This window comes from Protopterus annectens, chromosome 8.part0 (assembly GCF_019279795.1).
Source record: "Protopterus annectens isolate FY-2018-M chromosome 8.part0, PAN1.0, whole genome shotgun sequence".
Taxonomy (NCBI): Eukaryota; Metazoa; Chordata; order Ceratodontiformes; family Protopteridae; genus Protopterus; species Protopterus annectens.
This window is the reverse complement of record NC_056741.1, coordinates 769,231,161-769,254,997: the sequence shown is the minus strand read 5'-3', so window position 1 is coordinate 769,254,997 and position 23,837 is coordinate 769,231,161. Positions and strand designations below refer to the sequence as shown.

Sequence of the window (23,837 nt, the reverse complement as noted above, 5' to 3'; positions counted from 1 at the left end):
TAATTGTTCATATGTGATTACTACAAGCTCATATACATTCACAGGAAAAAAATGCACAGCTGCATCTACACCACTGACAATGTGAAAAGAACACAACAATGACATCAGCTTGTTTTATGAGCAAAGGCTTTTAGCAACTCCAGCAATTTTTTTTACATATGTTTTCAGTCTTCATTTTTCTTCTTCCTCTCCTCATTTTTACTTAATGTTTTCTTCTCAACTTTTCTCAAATTACAGTTGTGCAAGAAAATTACCACAACAGTAGACATTTGAATGCTTACTGCAGCAGTCGTCTGACATATGGCTCCTACACAGGATATAAAAAGAAGTTATGTACTCACCATAACGTTCCATCTGGGTTGTCTGCTTCACTCTTCATCAAACCTGTGGGTCTTGGTTCCGAGCTCAGAACTGACAGAGCCGTCAGCAAGCTTAAGATCCGAAGCTAGAGCTCCTCCCACCCTACCCATACTGCCTAGCTCCTCTGAGATACCGCAGATCGAGTTTGCTGCAAATATTATACATTATAATTGCATTCCAAGCAAAAAAACGGAGCATAAAAGTTGCTCAGGAGCTCAGAGGAATAAAGGTTCCCAGTATAATCTGTCAGGTCCTTCAGAGATAAGGAAGTGGGGGGGTTGATGAAGACTGAAGCAGACAAGAGAGATGGAATGTTACGGTGAACTTCTTTATCTGATGTTGTCTTCTCAGTTTTCAAACATGTGGGACAGGGTTCCCAGCTACATAGATCTGGGTTGCCTTATGGAAGGATATTCTGGAGCACTGCAGAATCAAAGGCAGACCTGCTCCTGGATATGATGCAACATGAACGTCTGGGAGTTCTCCCAGGACGCAGATGCACAAATACCTTCTAAAGAAACCCTAGACTAGAAAGTCTTGGAAGTGGCAACAGATGTCGTGGAATGAGCTCTGACTCATTTGGGGAGGAAAACATTATTCAAAGAATACACATACATGATACAGCTTGTTAGCCAATGAGCAATAGTAGTTAAGTCACTATTCAGAATGTTGGGTAAATCACACAGCCCAGACTTCTTCACGTATGAAGGCATACTAATATTTAGGTTGTTTATTTGTGTTGCATAGATAGCTTCAAGTAAACATTTTTCTGCATGGTGGAGGTTTTAAATACTAGGTAACTCACACAGTCATGTTTCTCACAGAAACTTTCTTTTTTTGGGGGGGGGGGGTGCTCAGTGATCTCTTCAAGTGACAGAAAAACATCTCCATTTTACCAGGCCCAGTCACTAAAAACTGGAGGAAAACTCCATTTAACAATTTAATCTGTACTCAAGTGGTTAGCTAAGTTACACCGTATATATTACAGCAATTTATAGTCGGCGTTCTGCACCCCACATCAGCATGTCATTAAGGAAGGGGGATTGCCGTGCCACCACTCTGTAGGTGTAGCAGCATCTTTTTGCATACAAAGACAGATAACTGGGGAAAAAAAAGTTTTGTTACTCCAAAATACCAAAAATGACTGTGCAAATGCAATTTCTAGTGGCACTTTCATGGCTCCTCCTACTTTCTGGCCCCACACAGCTTCTCCCACTTTCTGACTCTCCCACATAAGGACCATAAATCAATCTGAACATATGCTTTCTTTTTCACCAAGTCCTACATATTTCTGTCTGTAATAATTTTCAAACTCCTTTGCAACATTCCCAACAACAGCTCAAGAGATGTACTTTTTACCTTCAATTAAATAACTAAATCTCACTTCTTCACTTACTCTTTCACACTTTCTTCACATGCCACTAACAATTTTACTGACTTCCTTCCTGTACAACAGGAAACAAAAACAAATAAAACATTCACCAATCACAGTCCAGGGTTTAGGGTTTCTAATTCTGGATGGCTACATCTCTGTTGTATAACAGAATTAGTTCTGAAAGAAACCCTGTCTATGTGGAAAATGAGACCGGGCTGGCTCACTAAAAGAACTTGCAACTCATACTCTTCTTGCAGAGATCAGAGTAAATCGGTAAAACAGTTTTTCCATGTTAAGAACCTCAAGTCAGACTGATGAGCTGGTTCAAATGGGGCAACTGTTACCTTCTCCACTTTCAAAAATATTCTGACGTGAGAATGTATTGAAAAAGGAGGATCCATGGGCAGACACGCAGAAATGGCCAATAAATGAGCCTTGATGGAGGAGTAAGAAAGGCCACAGGACAGTAACTCACAAACAGTGTAAAACCAGTGAAACACTATCTATGAATTGGTGTTGGTAGTGTTGCTGGAACCAACCAGAAAAACTTTTCCATTTGTTGCTATATGATTTTCTAGTAGCAGGCTTTCTTGCCTCCATTAGTACCTTCTGCATGTCCTCAGAAAACAGCTGCCTAAAGGGAATTAAGATCGTATCATCCAGGCAGTCAGCTGAAGTTGACTGCGGACAGGATGCATCAAACCATCCTTGTTCTTGTGTGAGTAAATCAATTCTGTGAAGAAGCTTGTGATAATCGCCCCTGGCCATTTACAAAAGAAGGGAGAAAGTACAGTTGTGTACACTTAACATAAATATAGATGTTACGAGTGTATTCACTGTTGCAGTCATTACATTTGGGTAATCTGCTGGCAGGTTGCCCTCAGTCAGCCTGAATAACAAAGTCTTGGGTCCTGCGTCGGTTGCTGTCTCCTCTTCCATGACGTCAGGTCATCAGTAATATAAAACATGCAGCCGATGCAATTTTATGCAGTTTTTGTCAGGTGCCCCTCAAATGGGGAGCAAAAAGAAAAAGAATATATATATATATATATATATATATATATATATATATATATATATATATATATATATATGTGTGTATATATATATATATATATATATATATATATATATATATACACACATATATACATACATACATGTAAATGCACTTTTAGCAACATAAACTTTACCTTCATCTAAAAGCAAATACACCACAAAGGCTTTAGAATACAGTGAAGGAAAGAGAAGTTATTGGAAAGGGGGATAGCGGGTGGGTAACCCGGACTGCAACAGTGAACACACTCAAACATCTACATTTATGGTAAGTGTACACAACTGTACTATGTTCTTCGTGTTTCACTGTTGCAGTTATTACATTTGGGTAGAATCCCAAAGCTATGGATGGGAGGATGGAACTAAATAGCATTAGGAGCGGCTATAAGGCCCTGCAGAACTGCAGTGGCAAAGCCTGCCCTGGCCCCTTACATTAAGAACTATAATACTTACCTTATAGCTTTAGGACACCTTAGGAAACCTTGTAAACTGCAACAACCCTGCTATGCTCGGGCTCTCTTTGCTCCCCCCTCCTTGCCCCCAATTCCCTCCCGGCCCCAGTACCTCTAAATTTATAGCACTATAGCCACTCCCGCACTTTCTAGATCCTATCTGCTTCCATCTGGGATAATTCCTCCCACCCCCATTCTTCTACCTACATTTTAACAGCACCTATTAGCTTTCATCTGGCATTCTCCCATTGCCCTTCCAGTACCTTTACCTCGCCACTCTATCTTCTGGTGTTGCATCACCAGGTAAAAAACAGTTCCTTAACTCACTAACTGAATCACAGATAATGATATACTCCTCTTTACTACCCCTCTTGTTCGCACCATACCTCCTTACCTTGTATGAAAACCAGTTTTTCACAGGATTTCAGGTCCCGAAAGGCCATACTACCACCCCAGCTGTAAATCCTCCCACCTTCAACCATACTTACAGTATCAGGTCCTATCCAACATCTTGTTCAGTCTATCAACATCTCAACCCCAGGCATAATAGCTCTAGATCCAAACACTACCACAAACTAATAAACAAATTCCTGAAGTTCATCACCAAGTACAGACTTAACCTAATACTTGGTGGTGATATTCACCCCAACCCTGGCCCACCCACTTCAGATACACATACACCCTCTACTTGCAATCTAAGCTACAAACCTACAATTAATAGGCCAACTAACTCTCTTCTAGCCTGTCATCTCAATATTAGAAGCATTAATAACAAGGTACATGAATTACATGCACTTCTGGATGTCCACTCCCCTGAGATTCTCGGTTTATCTGAAACCTGGCTAAAACCTAACACTACAGACAATGAAGTGTTACCACCTGGGTACAACATACACAGGCTGGATCATGCTTCGAGGAAGGGGGTGGGGTAGCTGTACTCTATAAATATGAGTTGAATGCCACCACAGATGTAATACATCCACCTCAGATTAATAACTCCGAGATTCTTGCCACTAAACTGCAACTTGATAAAAATAAATGCATTAATATAATCTGTATGTACATTCCCCCAAGTAACAATATATATACACTTGAAGATATCCTGCACTGGCTATCATGTCACTACCCCCCAAGAAACCCTACTACTTGGAGACTTTAACACAGACTAGGGCACCTGTTCCTCAGAATCCCCAACCAACCATATTAACCTGCATGCATTTACACAAATCATATCCACCCCTACCAGGATAGGTAAACCCAACCAAAAAGAAAGCTTACTTGACTGGATACTCAGTCACCCCCAACTGTACACCTCTGGTACCCTCCCTGATGGCCTAAGCAATCACTTTCTCACATATGTAATTAAGCACAAAGCCATTAATTCCCAACAATCCTTACTCAGAAATGCTAGAAACAATAAAAACTTTGACCCTGCCAAATTCCAACAAGAACTAAACTCATGTAATTGGTCTATTCTAAAACACCTCCCCTTAGAGGAAGCAGTAGCATACTTTAACAACACATTCCTTGAAATCCTTCATTTGCATATACCTGTTCGTTCAAAGAGAACAAAGGCAAAAACTGTGCCATGGCTTTCTAAAGATTCTAAACTCAAAATTACCCTTAGAAACAAAGCATGGACTTTATGGTGTTCTTCTAAAGACCCCCAAGATCACATTAAATACAGGCAATCCAGGAACGAAACTAAAAAATCCATTTTACAAGACAAAAAACAATACTACTGTAATTTACAGACAGTAAATCAAAATAACCCTCAGAAGTTTTGCGCAGGTTTAAATAATCTACTACATCCTGGACAAACTTCAACCTCAATCCCTGCTGCTACTTACTGATAAAACCCCTGAAGATGTTTGACAGTTTTAACCGATTCTTTACTGAGACAGTTCAAGCCCTAGCTAGCCAACTACCTCCTAGCTCCCCTGGTCCTGAAAATAGCACCCCTAGAAACCGACTCGCATTCAGCTTCCAACCAGTCGCCACTTCACTTATCCGTACCTTGATCAAAAAATTAAAACCCACTACACTTTCTGCTGATCAACTCCCTGCAGAGTACCTACAAAAATCAGCTGATGTTATTGCTTACCCCTTCTCAATACTAATCAATCGAACCATAGTAGAAGCTAAAATTACCACCACCTGGAAAATATCCTATATAATCCCACTTCCCAAAGGAGGCAGCTCTACTGAATTCTCCAATTATAGGCCAATAGCTATACTCTCTCAACTTGCAAAGATTATGGAAAAACGTATTCATAGACAACTCATGCACCACCTAATCCAGAATCACCTTATGGCAGACACTCAGCATGACTTCTGTCCTCATCACAGCACTACTTCAGCCCTCCTAGCCTTTACCAACACCATAAACAATAACCACAACAATAATTATATATCCTCAGCCCTCTTCTTGGATCTTTCCAAGGCATTCGATATGGTTGATCACCAACTTTTAATCCACACCCTGCAAACATTCTGTCTAGATACTAGAGCCCTTCAATGGTTTCAGTCCTACCTGAATGGTCGACAGCAGGCTGTCCTCTGGCAGAACAAACTCTCTACCCTTCTACCCAACACCCTTGGAGTACCACAAGGCTCTATATACTAGGGCCCTTGCTGTTCTCCATCTTCATTAACGACCTTTATGCTGTCATCCCAAAAGTCAGCTGTATCCAATATGCTGATGAATCTACTATGATTTGCTCAGCCACATCTCCAATAGAGTTATGGTCAGCTACCCAGACCACCTTTAATACAATAGAAAACTGGCTTTCTGAACGTCGTCTGATCCTAAATCCCCAAAAAACTAAAATGCTGTTATTTTCACCAACACGTAGGTCTACCGCTTTCACCCTAACCATAAATTCAAATGATGGCACAATAATCTCCCCTGACCCCTCTACAAAACTATTAGGTGTCATCATAGATAATAATCTAAAATTCGACCTACATGTTAACCAAACTATCAAAACCATCAATAAAAAGCTAGGGTCACTTTACAAAATAAAAGCCTTCCTAATCCCTCCAGATAAAATTGCCATAGCTCGCTCTCACCTTCTTTCAACCCTTCTGTATGCATCCCCTCTACTCTCGAATTTAAACAAGATTGTCCTTAAACTCTCAATTTGCTTCAACTACATTGCCAGTGGGCTGCCTTTTAGGACACATCATTGCATCAATCTAAATCAGCTTGGGTGGCTTGAACTACCCAGCCTAATTCAGTATAACCAACTGATTACGGCCTATAAAATCCTCTATAATCCGGACAATACTCCTGCACTTAAAAATATTATCACCCCCTATAACAATCCTAGACCGCTTCGATCCTCTAACAAACTACCAATTCAGACTAGCAAAATTAATAACACAGCCAGTGACTCTCTCTTTGCAAACTCTCTAAGTAGATCCTGGAACTCTCTTCCAGCTGATATTACCTTACTTTCCACCTTAGGTCAATTTAAAACTAGACTCAAACAACATTTGTCACTTAACTGGCTATGTCAAAGTATCAAGCCTGGCTAACTCTCTCTAGAATGTGTAAAAATCTGTTAACCATCTTACTGTGTAATTTAAATTAATCCCGATTTATGCTCGGGATTAACTCTAACCTGTGGAATTTGTTTAACTTGCTTACTTGCGTAATCTCTGTAAATAGTCTGTTTGTAATATGTAATGTTGGTATTATGTAATGCTGTAGCTGCTTACCCTTGGAGCTTTTCTCCCCTGGCCTCCGCTGAAAATGGACATGCATCCAGTCGGACTATCCCGGTCAACAAATGTAAAATAAAAAATAAAATAAATAAAAATTTGGAGAACAGAGGCAAATGATAATGCTTTGTGAAGGTATGAACAGAGCTCCAAGTAGCAGCTTCTAGAATGTCTTTGGTTGGAACTCCTCTAAGAAAGGCTGCTGAGGTAGAGGCAGTCCTGGTGGAATGTGACCGGATTCCCTTGGGCACAGGTTTACCATGGTGCAAGTAGCAGAAACTAATGCAGTGGCTTATCCACTTAGACAGTCTGCTTTGATATAGCCTTACCCTCTGATCCTGAAGCAAATGCCACCAGTAGTTGCTCAGACTTTCTTAGAGATTTGGTCCTGTTTAAGTAGAATCTTAGTTGTCTGTGTACATCTAATGAATGCAGAATCCGCTCCCCCTTGTTCTGCAGATTTGGGTAAAATGTTGGCAGGTGAATTGTTTGGTTAACAGCCATACTGGATACCACATTAGGCATAAAGGAAGGATTGGTCCCGAGGGACACCCTGTCCGGGTAAAATGTAATAAAAGGCTCCACAGCCATGAGAGGCTGTAGTTCTGAAACCCTTCTTGCTGAAGTGCTTGCCAAGAGGAAATATGTTTTCCAAGATAAAAATTTTATATCCGCAGTAGCTGCTGGTTCAAAAGGAGGCAGGGTGAGTTTTTCCAGCACAAAATTGAGGTCCCATGCAGGAGTTGGTTATCTTCTGGGAGGCCTTACATGTTTGATTCCGCTAAGATACTGTTTTAGCAGAGGATGAGAAAAGAGGGGAGGGCTCCGTGTTGTAATGAGCCGAGATGGCAGAGGCATGGATTTTTATTGAAGAAAAAGAAAGGCCCTTGTCAAGCATCTCAGTCAAGTATTGTAAAATCTGAGGGATATTTGGTTTTGCTGTGTCCATTCCTTGTGCTTGGTTCCTAGCACAGAATCTCTTCCATTTATCAGCATAAGATTTTCTAGTACTAGGCCTTCTGGCTTCCAAAATGACATCCATCACAGATTTACTGAGAGGTGTTGTTTGAATAACTAAATGATCAGCCATGCCGCAAGGTTCAGAGTTTGGAGCTGAGTGTGCAGAATTTGATTGTTCTGCTGAGACAGTAGATGAGGTATTTGAGGCAAGTACCAAGGAGGGAGTTGAGACATATTCCTTAGAATTGGGTACCAGTGCTGGCGAGGCCAGTCGGGAGCAATCAGGATAATTTTTGTTTTTTTCCTGTCTGACCTTTAGTAAGACCTTGGAGAGAAGAAACAGAGGGGGAAAGGCACAGACTGATAGGTTTTTCCAACTGAAGGACAGGGCATCCACTTTCCATGCCTGTCTGTGATAAGTCCTTGTGCAGAATTTGTCCAGTTGATAATTTTGGGGAGAGGCAAACAGATCTATGTCTGGGCTCCCCCATTTCTGTGTACCATGCTAAAGATTTGTGGATCCAGTTTCCACTCGTACGGGCCCATAAGATTTCTGCTTAGGTCGTCTGCCAGAGTATTTTGTTTTCCTGGCAAGAATTGAGCCTGAAGATGTACTTGGCAAGTCAAAGCTGTGTTCTACAATGCCATGGCTAGTCTGCAAAGGGGGTAGGAATGTGTACCCACCTGCTTGTTTATGTACCACATAACCATGGTGTTGTCCGTCTTTATCAGTAGTTGTCCTGGATGAAGTAAGTCCGTGAAGGCTGTCAGAGCATTCTGAACAGCTAGCACCTCTTTCTGGTTGATATGCAGATGCATTTGTTTTGGGCTCCATATGCCCTGAATGCATCTCCCCGCCAGGAGGGCCCCCCAAGCATAGTCTGATGCGTCTGTAGTTAGGGTTTGGGTGGCAGGGGGTAAAGTGAATGACAGTCCCTTGTTTTGGTGGCATGTCTCTGCCCACCAAAGAAACTCCTGTTGTAGGCAGGGAATGAGAGGAATCATTGTTTCCAGACTGTGACAATGTTGACTCCATAAACTTTTTAGGTACTATTGAAGTTTCCTCATATGCAGTCTTGCATATGGAATTAGCATAATGTAGGATGCCATGCACCCCAAAGCCTGCAGAATTTGTCTTGCAGATAATTGGGTTTTTGTTGCAATCTGTTTGAAGTAAGCTGTCAGTTGCCTTTGTTTGTCTGGCATAAGGTAAGCCATCTGGGCAGTTGTATTCAAGCTTGCACCCAGGAATGTAAATATTTGAGAGGGTACCAGCTGGGATTTCTTTTCTTTTATTGTGTACCCAAGGCATGTTAGAAGCTTTTTTACAAATGGCAGATGTTGAAGAATGTCCTTGTTCTCTGCCTGAATGAGACCGTCGTCCAGGTAAGGATAAATTTGTATGCTTCTTTGTCTGCAAAATGCAATTACTAGTGCCAGGCACTTTGTAAAGACCCCGGGCGCAGTAGATAAGCCAAAGGGCAGTGCAGAGAATTGGTAAGGCAAAACACCTGCCTTGAAGCGGAGGTATCTTCTGCAAGAGTCCCTTATTGGGATATGCAGGTATGCCTCTTAAGTCTGCAGTAACTAACCAAGCATTTCTGCCCAGCTATAGACAGTAGCTGTTGTAAAGTCAGCATTTTGGATTTTGGAATGTCCAGGAACGTGTTCAAAATCGATAAGTCCAGTATTGGACGCCAGGCATAGTCTTTTCTGGGGTACCAGAAAAAGTCTTGAATAAAAACCTTGTCCTTTTTCTTGTTCAGGTACTGGCTGAATAGCCCCCATATCCATGAGGGACGTAACATGTTTCTGAGCCTCTGCCCATTGATTTTGTGGCAGATCTGGCCAACCTTTTGGAATTGGCAAAGTTGTTGCGTCTTTCGGCTTTTCCCGGTTAGGGGTCACCACAGTGGAACTCCGGTCCACTAATGATTGGCAGTAGGTTTTTACATGCCGAGTTGCCGGCCCTGACACGCAACCTTCAACAAAGGTATGCCCGTTCACACACGTCTCCACACAGAAGACGCTCTAGCTGAGAATCGAACAGGACAACATCTTACTGTGAGGCAACAACGCTACCGCAGCACCACCACCGCGGATTGGAACTGGCAAAGTATGGAAATTAAATCTGTACCCCTGTGATACTATGTTTAATACTCACTTGTCCTGGGTAATTAACTGCCAATTTTGAGCATGAAGTGCTAATTTCCCCCCCAAGGGGGCTGCCAAAAGATAAGTGCTTGGTGAAGGTAGAGGGAAGTCATTGTGACTGCTTACTGCAGGGTTGTGCTTCGTTTCCTCCAGATTTGGAGGTGGAGGCACCCCACTGCTTTGACCTGTAAGAACCCTGTTATTGGTATCTAGAGTCTTCTGAGCACCTGGATGTGCCTTGAGAGGCTCTGTTGGACACAGAAAAAGACCAGTTTTTAGTAGGCCAGTGCCTACTGAACCTGGGTGGCTGCACTTGTAAGAAATCTTTTACTGTTTGCATAGATTTAGCTTTGTCTTCCATTTTCTTTAAAACCTCTTCTGCCTTATTACCAAACAGAGTATCATATGCTGTAAAGGGGCATCCAACAATTTAGCTTTAACATGATCAGGCAGATTTTGCTCCTTGAGCTAGGCATGCCTTCTAATCACAGATACAGTAAATGCTGCCCTGCAAGAGGCCTCCAAGGAATCAAAATCAAATTGCAAAGTATGCTTTCCAACCTGTTCTGCTGCATGCAATAATTCCTGCAATTCTTTATTTTCCACACAATCAGAAATCAACATAATTTTCTGTTTCAGTAAAGCCCATAACATGCTGTTGATATTTAAGCATATGAAACTGGCAGTTTAAGGCCCTAATTGCCAAAGTTGCAGACGTATAAACCTTCTTTCCCCATCTATCCAGCACCCTGGAATCTCTATCAGAGGGGGTAGGATTTTTGGCTGTAGAGGCCTTTACACCTTTGGGACCCTGTGAGATAGTCTCAGGATCAGTAGCAGAATCAGTAGCAGAATATTTGAATAGAAATTTGTGTGAGTCAGGAACCCTGTAATATCTGTCTGGCTTACTAGGAGCCAGAGGTAGGGAATCAGGAGCCATGCTTGATTCCAAAAACACATCATCAACAATGTCTAATACTGGAGGTATTGCCAAAGGCCTATGCTGAGGAAGGAGGAGGAAATCCCTAAGCCTCTTTTTTGATTCAGCAAAATCCTGACTCTCCCAATGAAAATGTTCCCTTAAAGTATGCAAAGTTTCTCCAAAAGAATAATCCTCAGGAGGAGATGCAGATGGGATGGATTCTTCTGCATCTGAATCCTCATAGGTTGGAACAGAAAATTCCTGATCAGAAGAGGACTCAGAAGAAATGGAAACCTGATCTGAAGATTCATAATCAGTGTCTTGCCTAAGCCTCTTAGCAGGCAGGGGGGTTGGGAACCCCTGATCAGGGTAATTAAGTCCTCAGCCATTAGGCATAGGGGCTTGAGCATGTGGCTCATGCGCTGGTTTTTTAGACTTGGAATATGTTTTTGATCTTGTTTTTGAAACTGGCGTGGGTTTTATATAAAAATGTTGAGGCCTGAAAACGCTCTCAGAAGCCTGTGCCTGCTCAGCGGCTCCGGACACATCCAAGGGAGAGACATCCATGGGTTCAATACTCTTAGAATCTCGCTGCATACCGGACTCCGCATGGGTCTCGGTAGAGGCCTGCGACTCAAAAGTAGCGGGTATAAGGGGCTGCGAAAGCACCTCACTGAGTACCGGCGAACCGTGGACTGGCTTAGGAGAAGCTTCATCGGTGTTGGACCTCGACAGTCAGTTTCTGTCTTTTTCTTTGCGTTTTTTGTGAACTCCGGTAGTCGGATTGCCAACCGACGACATTTCAGAGTAATTAAATCTGGATCCAAAATATTACGAAGCAAAAATATACCGACGCTTAATAGTGCGTTGGTTAAATCTAGCACAAAACTGACAGCAAGGCACGTTATGATCTGGGCCTAGGCAAGGAATACAGTACAAATGAAAATCCTTATGAGGTATTTGCTTCCTACAATTAATGCAATTAACAACTTTTACTGACATTGGTAAGGAGCACGAAAGTTTCCCTAATGGGGTACTTAGCTTTAGTTGAAGACTTCGGTTCTGAAACTCGATTGCAAAAATTTCAGGAGTCGGTCGACTGGCACTTGTGAACTGCTTCGGGCACAGTGCGGCAAGAAAGACTGAATAAAATGGAGTCAGCTGCATGTTTTATACCCCTGATGACCTCAAGTCATGGAAGAGGAGACAGTAACCGACACAGAACCCAAGGCTTTGTTATTCAGGCCGACTGAGGGCAACCTGCCAGCAGATTACCCAAATGTAATGACTGCAACAGTGAAACACGAAAAACATCCATGACTGCCCAGGTCAGAAGAGTCTCACCATATATATCTTGGGGATTCTTTCTTTCTGAATTTTCAAAAGTACCCCAAATATCAGTGGAATGGATAGAAATGCACTCCAAGGAAAGGAAAGGGTATTTGTCTTCCAAGTCTTCTTGCATGGATTCCTGGGGCAGAATTTTGCCAGATGACTGTTCAGAGAGGAGGCAAAGAAGTCTACTTAAGGAATTCTCCAAAGAGGCATCAAACCTTGGAAGATCCCATGATCTAGTTTCCATTTGTGAGGGTTTGCCTTTGATCTGGTCAGCTTGTCTGCCACACAATTTTGCTCTGATGGGATATAGGAATCCTGAAGAGTGAGACTGTGCTGCAAAGCTAGATCCCAAGGTAATATGGCAAGTTTGTGTAGAGCATATGACCTGGTTCCCCCTTGCTTCCCGATGTACTACATGACTGTGGTACTGTCAAACTACTTGAAGAGGTTCAGGGGCCAAAAGATGATTCCGAGAGTTGAATGCCTTGATTTGAGCAAGCAGCTCATATATTTTTGTGCTTACATCTGTCCTTGGTTTCCCAAATACCCGGCACTTTTATTCCCCCCCTGACACAGCTCCCCAAGTAAAGTCCAGAGTCTGTGGTGACGGACTGCTTTGAAGCAGAGGGAGAGAGGGGGACCTGGATTTATGGATATTCACAGTTTCCAACAGCTGATCTCCCTTCTGAGAGATACCAGAACAGGAATATGAAAAGATAATGGTTGCTGGTGCTGGGAACAAACAGACTTCAAATAATCCTGAGATATTCCCTTGCAGAGACCAGATTCTGAGTGGAAAACTCTTTAAATAGATTTAAATCCATCTTTTTTTCTCTTGTGGAAGAAAAACACTTTTAACAGAGGTGTTTAGCAGATAACCCTGGAACATAATTCTGTGTCAAGGAGTTAAACAAAGATTTTTGAATGTTCTCTTGGAATCCCAACTCGTGTAAGAGATCTCTCATGCAAGAGAGAGGGAGAAAGAGAAAGACTCCCGATGATTTGAAAAAACTCTCCAAAGATAAGCAAGTCACCTAAATATAGAAAATGTGGATACCCTGGAGCCTGCAATGAGCTATAACTGGAGCTACACAATTTGTGAACACTCTTATTACAGTGGATATTCCAAACTGTTAGGCAGAGAACTGATAATGTGATCTAAACAAACAAATACCTGAAGAAACTCCTAAAATCTTGACTAATAAGGATGTGTTGACAAGCTTCTTTTAAATCTTGTATTAGTAGAAAAGTTAAATGAGGAAGAGGATGCAACAGGTTGTGAAGTGACAGCATTCTGAATTTGGGCACTACCACAAATTGGCTTGGGTACAAAAAAAAGATTCAGAACTAGTCTCAGGATTTTCTTTCTTTAGCATCAAAAATATCCTTAAATAAAAACCTCTCTCAGACTGGGAAGGAGGAAAAGTACAGTTGTGTACGCTTACCATAAATGTAGATGTTCGAGTGCATTCACTGTTGCAGTCATTACATTTGGGTAATCTGCTGGTAGGTTGCCCTCAGTCGGCCTGAATAACACATTCTTGGGTCCTGCATCGGTTGCTGTCTCCACTTCCATGATGTCAGGTCGTCAGGGGTATAAAACATGCAGCAGACGCCATTTTAATCAGTTTTTATTGCCCCAGATGTCAGATGCCCCTAAATGGGGAGCAAAAAAAAAAAAAAAAAAAAAATATATATATATATATATATATATATATACGCATGTGTTTTAGAAGACAAACAATTTACCTTCACCTAAAAGCAAATACACCACAAAGGCTATTGAGTATAGTGAAGGAAAGAAGAGGTATAATAATAGAGAAGAAAGGGGGCTGGCGGGTGGGTAACCCGGACTGCAACAGTGAATCCACTCGAACATCTACATTTATGGTATGTGTACACAACTGTACTATGTTCATGTTTCACTGTTGCAGTCATTACAGTTGGGTAGAATCCCAAAGCTATGGATGGGAGGATGGGATTAAACAGCATTAGGAGCAGCTATAAGGCCCTGCAGGACTGCAGTGGCAAAGCCTGCCCTGGATTTAGAAAAGAGAGATAAATGGTAATGCTTTGTGAAAGTATGAACTGAGCTCCAAGTAGCAGCTTCTAGAATGTCTCTGGTAGGAAACCCTCTGAGAAAGGCTGCAGAAGCAGCCCTGGAGGAATGGGATCTAATCCCCTTGTATACAGGTTTACCATGGTGCATGTAGCAGAAACTAATACAATGGCTTATCCATTTTGAAATAGTCTGCTTTGATATACCCTTCCCCTCTGTTCCTGCAGCAAATGCCACCAGTAGTTGCTCAGAGACTTTCTTAGAGATTTTGTCCTGTTTAAGTAGAATCTTAGTTGTCTGTGTACATCCAATGAATGCAGAATTTGCTCCCCCTTGTTCTGCGGATTTGGAAAAAAAGTTGGCAGGTGAATGGTCTGGTTAAGAGCCACACTGGATACCACCTTAGGCATAAAAGGATTGGCCCAGAGGGCCACCCTGTCCAGGTAAAAGATAATGAAAGGCTCCACCTGCCATGAGAGCCTGTAGTTCTGAAACCCTTCTAGCTGAAGTGACTGCTAAAATAAAGGCGGTCTTCCAAGAAAGACATTTTATGTCCGCAGTAGCAGCTGGTTCAAAAGGAGGTAGGGTGAATTTTTCCAGCACAAAACTGAGGTCCCATTGCAGGAGTCGGTGCTCTCCTGGGAGGTCTTAAATTTTTGGCCCCTCTTAGGTACTGCTTTAGCAGAGGATGAGAAAAGAGAGGAGGCTCTGTATTGTAATGAGCCGAAATGGCAGAGGCATGGATTTTTATTGAAGAAAAATATATGCCCTTGTGAAGCATCTCAGTTAAATATTACAAAATCTGAGGAATATCTGGCTTTGCTGTGTTTACTCCTTGTGCTTGTTTCCAAGCACAGAATCTCTTCCATTTATCAGCATAAGATTTTCTAGTACTAGACCTTTTAGCCTCCAAAATGACATCCATGTCAGGTTTACTGAGAGATATGATTGGTGAAATTAGTTGATTAGCCATGCTGCAAGATTGAGTTTGGAGCTGTGTGTGCAGAATTTGATAGTTCTGCTGAGACAGTAGATGAGATGTTTGAGGCAAGTACCACAGAGGAAGGTGCTACATATTCCTTAGAAGCAGGTGCCAGTGTTGATGAGGCCAGTCCGGAGCAATCAGAATCATTTTTGTTTTTTCCTGTCTGACTTTTAGTAAGACCTTGGAGAGCAGAGGCAGAGGGGGAAAGGCATAGACTGATAGGTTTTTCCAGCTGAAGGATAGAGCATCCACTTTCCAAGCTTTTTTTTGTGATGAGTTCTTGTGCAGAATTTGTCCAACTGATAGTTTTGGGGAGAGGCAAATAGATCTAAGTCTGGGCCCCCCCATTTTCATGTCAACATGCTGAAGGTTTCCAACGGGGTACTTAGCTTTATTGAAGACTTCGGTTCTGAAACTCAAATTTGAAAATCTCAGGAGTCGGCCGACCGGCACTTGCAAACTGCTTTTGCCTCGGGCACCGCGCGGCAAGAAAGACTGAAGAAAATGGCATTGGTTGCAACTTTTATACCCCTGGTGCACTGACGTCAAGGAAGAAGCGACAGCAACCGACGCCGGACCAAGACTTTGGAACTTGGGCCGACTGCGGGTCACCTGCCAGTAGGATAACCCAAGGGTAATGACTGCAACAGTGAAACACGAACATCACAACAGTTAAAAATACACATTAAAAAACTGTCATCTAAAACAGTAGTTTACCATAATGGCTACACTATCCATATTATCTTGGAATGCAAATGGCCTTACAGGTCCACACAAAAAAGGGAGGAGTAATGAATTATATTAAGAAATGTAGAATGCAAATAATGCTGCAACAGACCCATTTTGAAATAAATGGGCATGTGAATTTGATAAAGAAAGGATTTCAGGATGCATATGCAGCAGAATATGACAAATGAAAAGGGGAGTAATTATACTAATTCCTACTGGAGGTCCAATAGTGATAGAAGGGGAAAAAGGAAAATAGTGGCACATCTGTAGTATTAAGGGACTCCAATAAAAGAGGACAAAAAAAAAAAAGATGACAATAGTAGATATGTAATACTAAGGGGCTGCAGGCAATGTAGGAGGATTACACTGGCATGTATTTACATTCCACCAAAAACTACTATTGTAGAGCTTAGGAAAAATTTGGGAGAAATAATCAGCTTTCAGCAGGAAATATTACTCAGTTGAGGACTGGCATTTGATTTGCAATAATGAAGACACATCGGGGGGACACAGAAGGGAAAATATAACAAAAAAGGGTAGACAGACATTTATGAAAACATCTGGCATGAAAGATGTGAATTACATACTAGGAACTCAGACAGAATTTACCCAAACTAATATGCCACCCCCCCATATAACCTTTAGAAACGTACTAATTAATGCCCATGATACATAAGGACACAATTGGGTTGGGGTGCACAGCTAGGCTTATAAAATGCCCTGGTGGTAGTTAGCCTAGTATATACTTATGAAACTTTGCACATTTTCCAATGTACAATAACTGGGCTAGACCAAATAGACATTACATTTCACAGAAACATCTGCATTTGAATGTTTCAACACACATTCATTAATATGCACCACTGAAAATTAAGATAAAAAAAACGCAAGGTAATGAAGTAAAAAATGAGACAATGTTGAGTTCCCACCTACCTGTTAAGAGAGGAATTCACAGAATGGGTAAGAGAAATTATTTGAGAGTTATTACAGAAGATAATAATATCTTTATAAGTTATAGCTAGCGAGTGGGATAAAATGAAAACTGAGTTTATAAACAGGATAAAATAAAAGAGAGACAGTGAGAGATTTTGTTAAGATGTAATAGGTACTAAAGAGTGGCTAAAGTTAAAGTATTGCAGAATAAGGGAAATCTCACAGAACAAGAGGAGGTACACATGCACAGTGCTAGAAAAAAAATAAGAAATATCTGGATAATATGCATGAGTTTAGAAATTTCTTATTTAGTAACTATTTTTGATAACTCTATAGAGCACAAAATATTTTACCACAATGACTTAGGCAGCAGAAAGTAAAAAAGGCTGTTGCCAAACTTACAGAGTCTATAACAAGAAAAATAACCAGAGATCCTGTAGAAGTTAAGATCTTTCAGAAATGTTGTACAAATCTTATAAAGCAGAGAAAATACAATTGTGTAAAATCTTACTGTAACAGAACAAACATATCCTATTGCTCACTGCTGTAGTAATCTTTAAACTTGTGATATCCTTCTGGAGGACAGCCTAAAGTCTGGCCAACATGCTAAAGCTTTTACACCTTCCCTGTGTCGTAGACAGATGTATAGACTACATACAAGGCATAAGCTACATATGTGACTTATGGACGCCTAAATCCTCAGAACTGAAGTGTCCCAGGAGAACCAGAGCAAACCCAGAGAAACAATAACATGCTCAATTAGCAAGGGAAACAAAAGGAGAGAAGAATGAATTTCTTGGCTAGCAGTAGGGCAACAGAAAAATAAGAAGGACAGGAAGGAGGGACTGAAAACTACAACAGTCTTAAGTAGGATCTATAACTGTACTATGTCTTTTATCATCATGGCTTCAGTATTCTTTAAACTTGAGAAGAGTACAAAAGCTACTGTAAAGTATGGGAGGAGGAAGGTAGAGAAGAGCCCTCCAGAGATCCATGAAGGATAGCCCTGGTAAATCATGCCCTGGTCCTGGAAATGCCATCCATCTTATGATGCCTGGTAAAAGAAAAGGCCCTAGAGATCCAGAAGGAGATTTCCAAGCACAAAAGGAAAACTCTTGCTCAGATTTTTGGGTGCATTTTTGTCTTATCCAAGTAATACGCGTGCTGCCTATGTAAATTCAAGTTGTGTAATACCTTCTCAATAGTAGACTGTGGAAAACAAAAAAAAAGAAGGGAAAATGAACAGACTGATTTAAGGACAAATCATTAACTACTCTTGGCATAAAAGAAGGATTAGTAAGAAAAGACACCTGTCCGTCTGAAAAAAAGGAGGAACAGCCATGAGGGCTTGGAGTTCAGAAACTCTGTTGGTAGATGTAAGAGCCACCAACACTACATTCTATAAAGTACAATACTGCAGGGAAGAAAAAACATGCTCAAAAGGGGACCAAATCAATTCAAGAACAAATTTAAAGTCCCAAGGAGGAGCTATAGGCTTTTTTGGTGGCCTGACATGAAGGACTCCTTTTAGGAATTGTTTGACTTCAAAACTAGACACCAAACGTAAACGTAAGGGCAGAGGGGCAGAAACTTTAACAGGAGAACCAAGCACAGAACAGAAGTACTGAGCAACTAACACAAAAAAATAGGACAATTGCCCCCCGCACAAACACAGAAAAAGTGTCCTGGTCATGTTTCAGACACCAAACAGAAATTCCTTTTCCATTTAGCCACATAGGATTTTCTAGCAGTGTGTTTTCTGGCTTCTTTCAAAACCCGAAACACATCCTCACAAAACTGGTCCCCTGCCATCAATAAACTCTACAACAGAAGGAATAAACTGTTACAGAAAAAATGAAGTCTCAAGACTGGAAAACATCCCTTATCAGTCTTAACAAAAAGCTGAAATCTCTTATCAAATCCTCTAAAGCCAGCTATGAAGGCAGAATTGCAACAGGCACCCAAAACAACCACAATGCCTTCTGTAGATGTATCAAAACCCTCAAAGGCAATACCTAGATTTCCTCTGAGTTATTGCACAATGGCACCTCCTATACTGAGCCAATATACTGGCCAACAGATTCAGTGCCAACTTCACCCCCCCAAGGGCCCTATCACAATACCTCAAGTGATGCAGACATCCTACAAAAGGGCCTCTGAGACCAATGACTGGTGTCGGAACAATGGCCTGAAGCTCAACTCCAACTCATCCCCTTTGGAAAAAATTCTGTTCCCATGAATTACCACACTGATGGGAGCCCACTGAACACTGAAAGGGCCATAAGAAAACTGGGCTTCCAGGTCGAAAGCCACCTCACCTTCGACCACCACATTGTCACTGTGGTCAGAAAGTTCTATGTGGCACATCTTATGACCAAAGGTTCTGCATCTAGGAAGAAAGAGGTCATCGTCCCTCTTTACTCATCCCTCATTAGACCAATCATCGAATATAATGCCCCATTTGGCATGTACCCAGACAACTACAACAGCTGGAGAGGCCACAAAAGTACCACACTAAAAGGATCCTAGGCCTTAAACACATGTCCTACATGGACAAACAAGAAACTTCAGCTGTTCTCAGTCTCATTGTCTACTTAGAGGTGATCTCTGCTTGACTTACAAAGCCATGTGTGACGCAACCCTACTTGAAATGTTACACCTAAAGAAATCCCAATCTCCCCCCACCACACGCTCCAGAGATCACAACGTCATTACCACAATTAACAGAACATGCTGGAGGGACAAGTCCATCTCCCAAAGACTGCCCATACTCTGGAATAAGCTTCCCATTCATGTCATGTAGAGCAACTAGCTGGCCCTCTTCAAGAGAAATCTTGAGTGGATGGATAAGAGAAAGTTCACTCCAGGGATCATTCCAGTTGCCCTATTGGATAGGGGCACTGAACTAACATCGGATGGAACGGTGCCAGGGCAATTTTTTGGAGCTAGGCTTGTAAAGGCTCAAGGGCCATTAGCCTAGTACACACCTATGAAAGGAATCAAGACCATGTCATCCAAAGTGTTAGTTGAAGTGTGGACAAGTCAGGGTGAAGGAGAAACCCCTTGTCTTATGTGAGACGATCATCCTTATCCAGTAACTTGTGATGACTGCTCATGGCCAGGTCAAAGAAAAGGGGGAATCATGGCCAGGTCAAAGAAAAGGGAGAAAGTACAGTTTTGTACCTACCATAAATGTAGATGTCCGATAGGAATGCATCTGCAGTCCTTACAAATGGGTTGTCCTGTCGTCAGGCAGCCCTTCGGTCGGCCGGATTCCAAAGTCTGGGTCTGGCTTCGGCTGGTGTCGCACTTCACCCGACGTCATAGCTGCAGTTCTTCGGGTATAAAGGCATCAGCCGACGCCATTTTCCTCAGTGTTTCTTGCCCCAGATGCCAGGTGCCCTCTTGGAAGGCTAAATTTGGATAAATGCCAATGTTTCCAAAAAGTAGAGAGCAAACACAAAAAATAAAGCATGTATGTACATATATACAAACAAATACACCATGAAAGATCCCTCCCCAGCTAGCTATAAGATGGGCAAATACCCTAGGAGTACCACAGAGGGGAAGGCGGGTGGGTAATCCTGACTGCAGATGCATTCCTATCGGACATCTACATTTATGGTAGGTACAAAACTGTACTATGTCCTTCAAGGATGCATCTGTAGTCCTTACAAATGGGTAGAATACCATAGCCAAACTAGGGGAGGAGGAAAAGAGATAGATTATGGTGTAGTTAGGATCCCTTGCAAAACAGCAGTGGCAAACCCTGCTCGGGATCTAGAATATAAAGGTAAATTATAATGCTTGGCAAATGTATGCACGGAGGTCCAAGTTGCAGCCTCTATAATGTCCTTGGTGGCCACTCCTCGTAAGAAAGCTGTGGTAGTGGCTGTAGCCCTTGTAGAGTGAGGCCTGATGTTCTCTGGAGTTTTCTTTCCATGGTAGGAGTAACAAAATCTAATGCAATTTCCTATCCACTTGGAGATTGTTTGTTTTGAAATTGCTTTTCCTTCCCTTCCTGTTGCATATGCTACCAGTAGCTGGTCAGTTTTTCTATTGCCCTTGGTTCTGTCCAGGTAGTAGCGTAACTGTCTATGTACATCCAAGGTATGTAACAGTCTTTCTCCCCTGTTCTGTGGGTTTGGGAAGAATGTAGGTAGGTGGATAGCCTGATTTAAAGACACTCTGGATACCACCTTAGGCATAAATGTCGGATTTGTTCTCATGGACACTCTATCTTGATGGAAGATCAGGAAGGGTTGCACTGCCATTAATGCCTGTAGTTCAGAAACCCTTCTTGCTGAAGTGATTGCCAGCAGGAAAGCAGTCTTCCATGATAAGTATTGTAATTCTGCTGTTGCTGCTGGTTCGAAAGGGGGAAGTGTCAATTTTTCTAGCACAAAGTTTAAGTCCCATGCTGGCAATGGTGGTTTCCTAGGAGGCTTTACATTTTTGATTCCTCTCAGAAACTGCCTGAGCAGAGGATGAGAGAAGACAGGAGGATCCAAGCTGTATTCTGCTGAGATGGCTGATGCATGTATCTTGATGGAGGAATAGGACAGGCCTGAGTGGAAGAGCTCTGCCAAGTATTCCAGGATGTTGGCTATGTTTACCTGTGACACGTCTTCTCCCTTTGCAGTACTCCAAATGAGATATCTTTTCCATTTTGCTGCATAATTTTTCCTTGTAGAAGGTCTGCGAGCCTCAAGGATAATGTCTTTAACCCTTTGGGATAAATTTGGGTTAATTGATCTTATGTAATGTTCCAGGCAGTCAGCTGCAGAGTTTTCAGGTTTGGATGCAGGATGTTGTAATTGTTCTGTGTTAACAGCAGTGGAACCAGGGGTAGTGTCCATATTTCTTCCCGAGACATGCTCCTTAGTAGTGGGTACCAATGTTGCCTTGGCCAGTCTGGAGCTATCAGAATGATCCTTGGACGTTCCTCTTTGATCTTCAATAGCACCTTGTGCATCAAAGGAAGTGGTGGGAATGCATATGCTGTCAGGTTCTTCCAACGGAAGGATAGGGAGTCCATCTTCCAAGCAAGTGGGTGGTACGTCCTTGTGCAAAATTTCTTTAGCTGGTGATTGCGTGGGGATGCAAATAAGTCTATTTCTGGGAGTCCCCATTTTCTTGTGATGGCTTTGAACATGTCCGGATGCAGCATCCATTCGTGGGCATCCGTGGTAGTTCTGCTTAATATGTCTGCTAGAATGTTTTGTTTTCCCGGTACAAAAATTGCTTGTAACTGAATGTTGTAGCTCAGAGCCACATCCCATAGGTCCAGTGCCATCCGGCATAGGGGGTATGAATGTGTGCCTCCCTGTTTGTTGATGTACCACATAACTGTGGTGTTGTCTGTCCTTATCATCAACTGCCCTTCTCGGAGAAATGGTCTGAATGCCTGGATTGCCAATTTTACTGCCAGCATTTCCTTTAGATTTATGTGCAGGTGCAGCTGGTCTTGAGTCCATAAGCCTTGTATGCACTTGTCCAGCATGTGGGCCCCCCAACCGAGGTCTGAGGTGTCCATTGTGATGGTTTGGCTTGGTTGAATGCTGTAGAAGGGCAATCCTGTGTTTGATTGACAGGCCTGAGCCCACCATATGAGCTCCTGCTTCAGGCATGGGATTAGTGGAATTTTGGTTTCTAGGCTGTGCTTGTGTTGAGACCATAAATTCTTCAGGTACCACTGTAACTTTCTCATATGCAGTCTGGCATGAGGGACCAGTATTATGCAGGATGCCATGAAGCCCAGGGCTTGCAGTACTTTTCTTGCTGTTAGATGGTTCTGTTTTGTTAATGCCAAGAAGTAGAGAGGAAGTTGTTCTTGTTTTTCTACAGTTAGGAATGCCATCTGCTTTGATGTGTCCAGCTCTGCACCCAAAAAGGTTATTCTTTGGGATGGTATCAGCCTTGACTTTTTTATATTGACTGTATATCCCAGGGCTTGTAGCAAGTAAATGACTCTAAGTCTTCTGTTAGCTTGTTTTTGTTGTCCGCTTGTATCAGGCAGTCGTCCAGGTAGGGATAAATCTGGATTCCCTGAAGTCTGCAATGAGCAATTACTGATGCCAGGCATTTCGTGAACACTCTGGGCGCGGTAGATAAGCCAAAGGGCAATGCTGAGAATTGATAATGCTCTGATCCTGCAAGAAATCTGAGGTATCTTCTCCAATTTGGTCGTATGGGGATGTGCAGGTATGCCTCCTTGAGATCTAGAGTAACCAGCCAAGACTCCTTGCCCAGCATGGGAAGAAGCTGCTGTAGAGTCAGCATTTTGAATTTTGGAACAATGAGGAATGAGTTTAAAGCGGACAGGTCGAGAATAGGCCTCCATTTTTTCTCTTTTCTTGGTACCAGGAAGAGTCTGAAGTAAAATCCCTTTCCTTGTTCCATAGATGGTACCTTTTCCACAGCTCTCATCCTCACTAACTGAGCTATTTGTTTTAGAGCTTCTGCCTTTTGATTTGGTGGCAGGTTTGGCATTCCTCTTTTTCCTGGTAGAGTATGGAAATGAAACCTGTAACCTTGGTCTATTGTTTGCAAAATCCACTTGTCCCTTGTGATGTAATGCCAGTTCTTTGAAAATAAGGCTAGCTTTCCGCCTAAGGGTGCTTCTAGTTGTTCCCTGGTAGGCGGTGCCAGAGCCAAGTCACTGTGATTGTCCTGTTGCAGTGGTGGTGGCTGTGTCTGTGCCTCGCTGGTTGTTGCCCTGCCACTGGCGTCCCCTGTAGGCACCCCTGGATTGGTTTCTGCCTCTTGAACGCCTATTCCTGCCTCTC

General features: G+C 42.3%; 1 protein-coding gene across 2 annotated transcripts in view; it reads right to left on the bottom strand.

The window, feature by feature from the left end:
- The window catches only part of TESK2 (testis associated actin remodelling kinase 2), a 1,590,840-nt gene that overhangs the window by 1,346,347 nt on the left and 220,656 nt on the right, over nt 1–23,837 (bottom strand). The gene's annotated exons all lie outside the window — the stretch shown is intronic.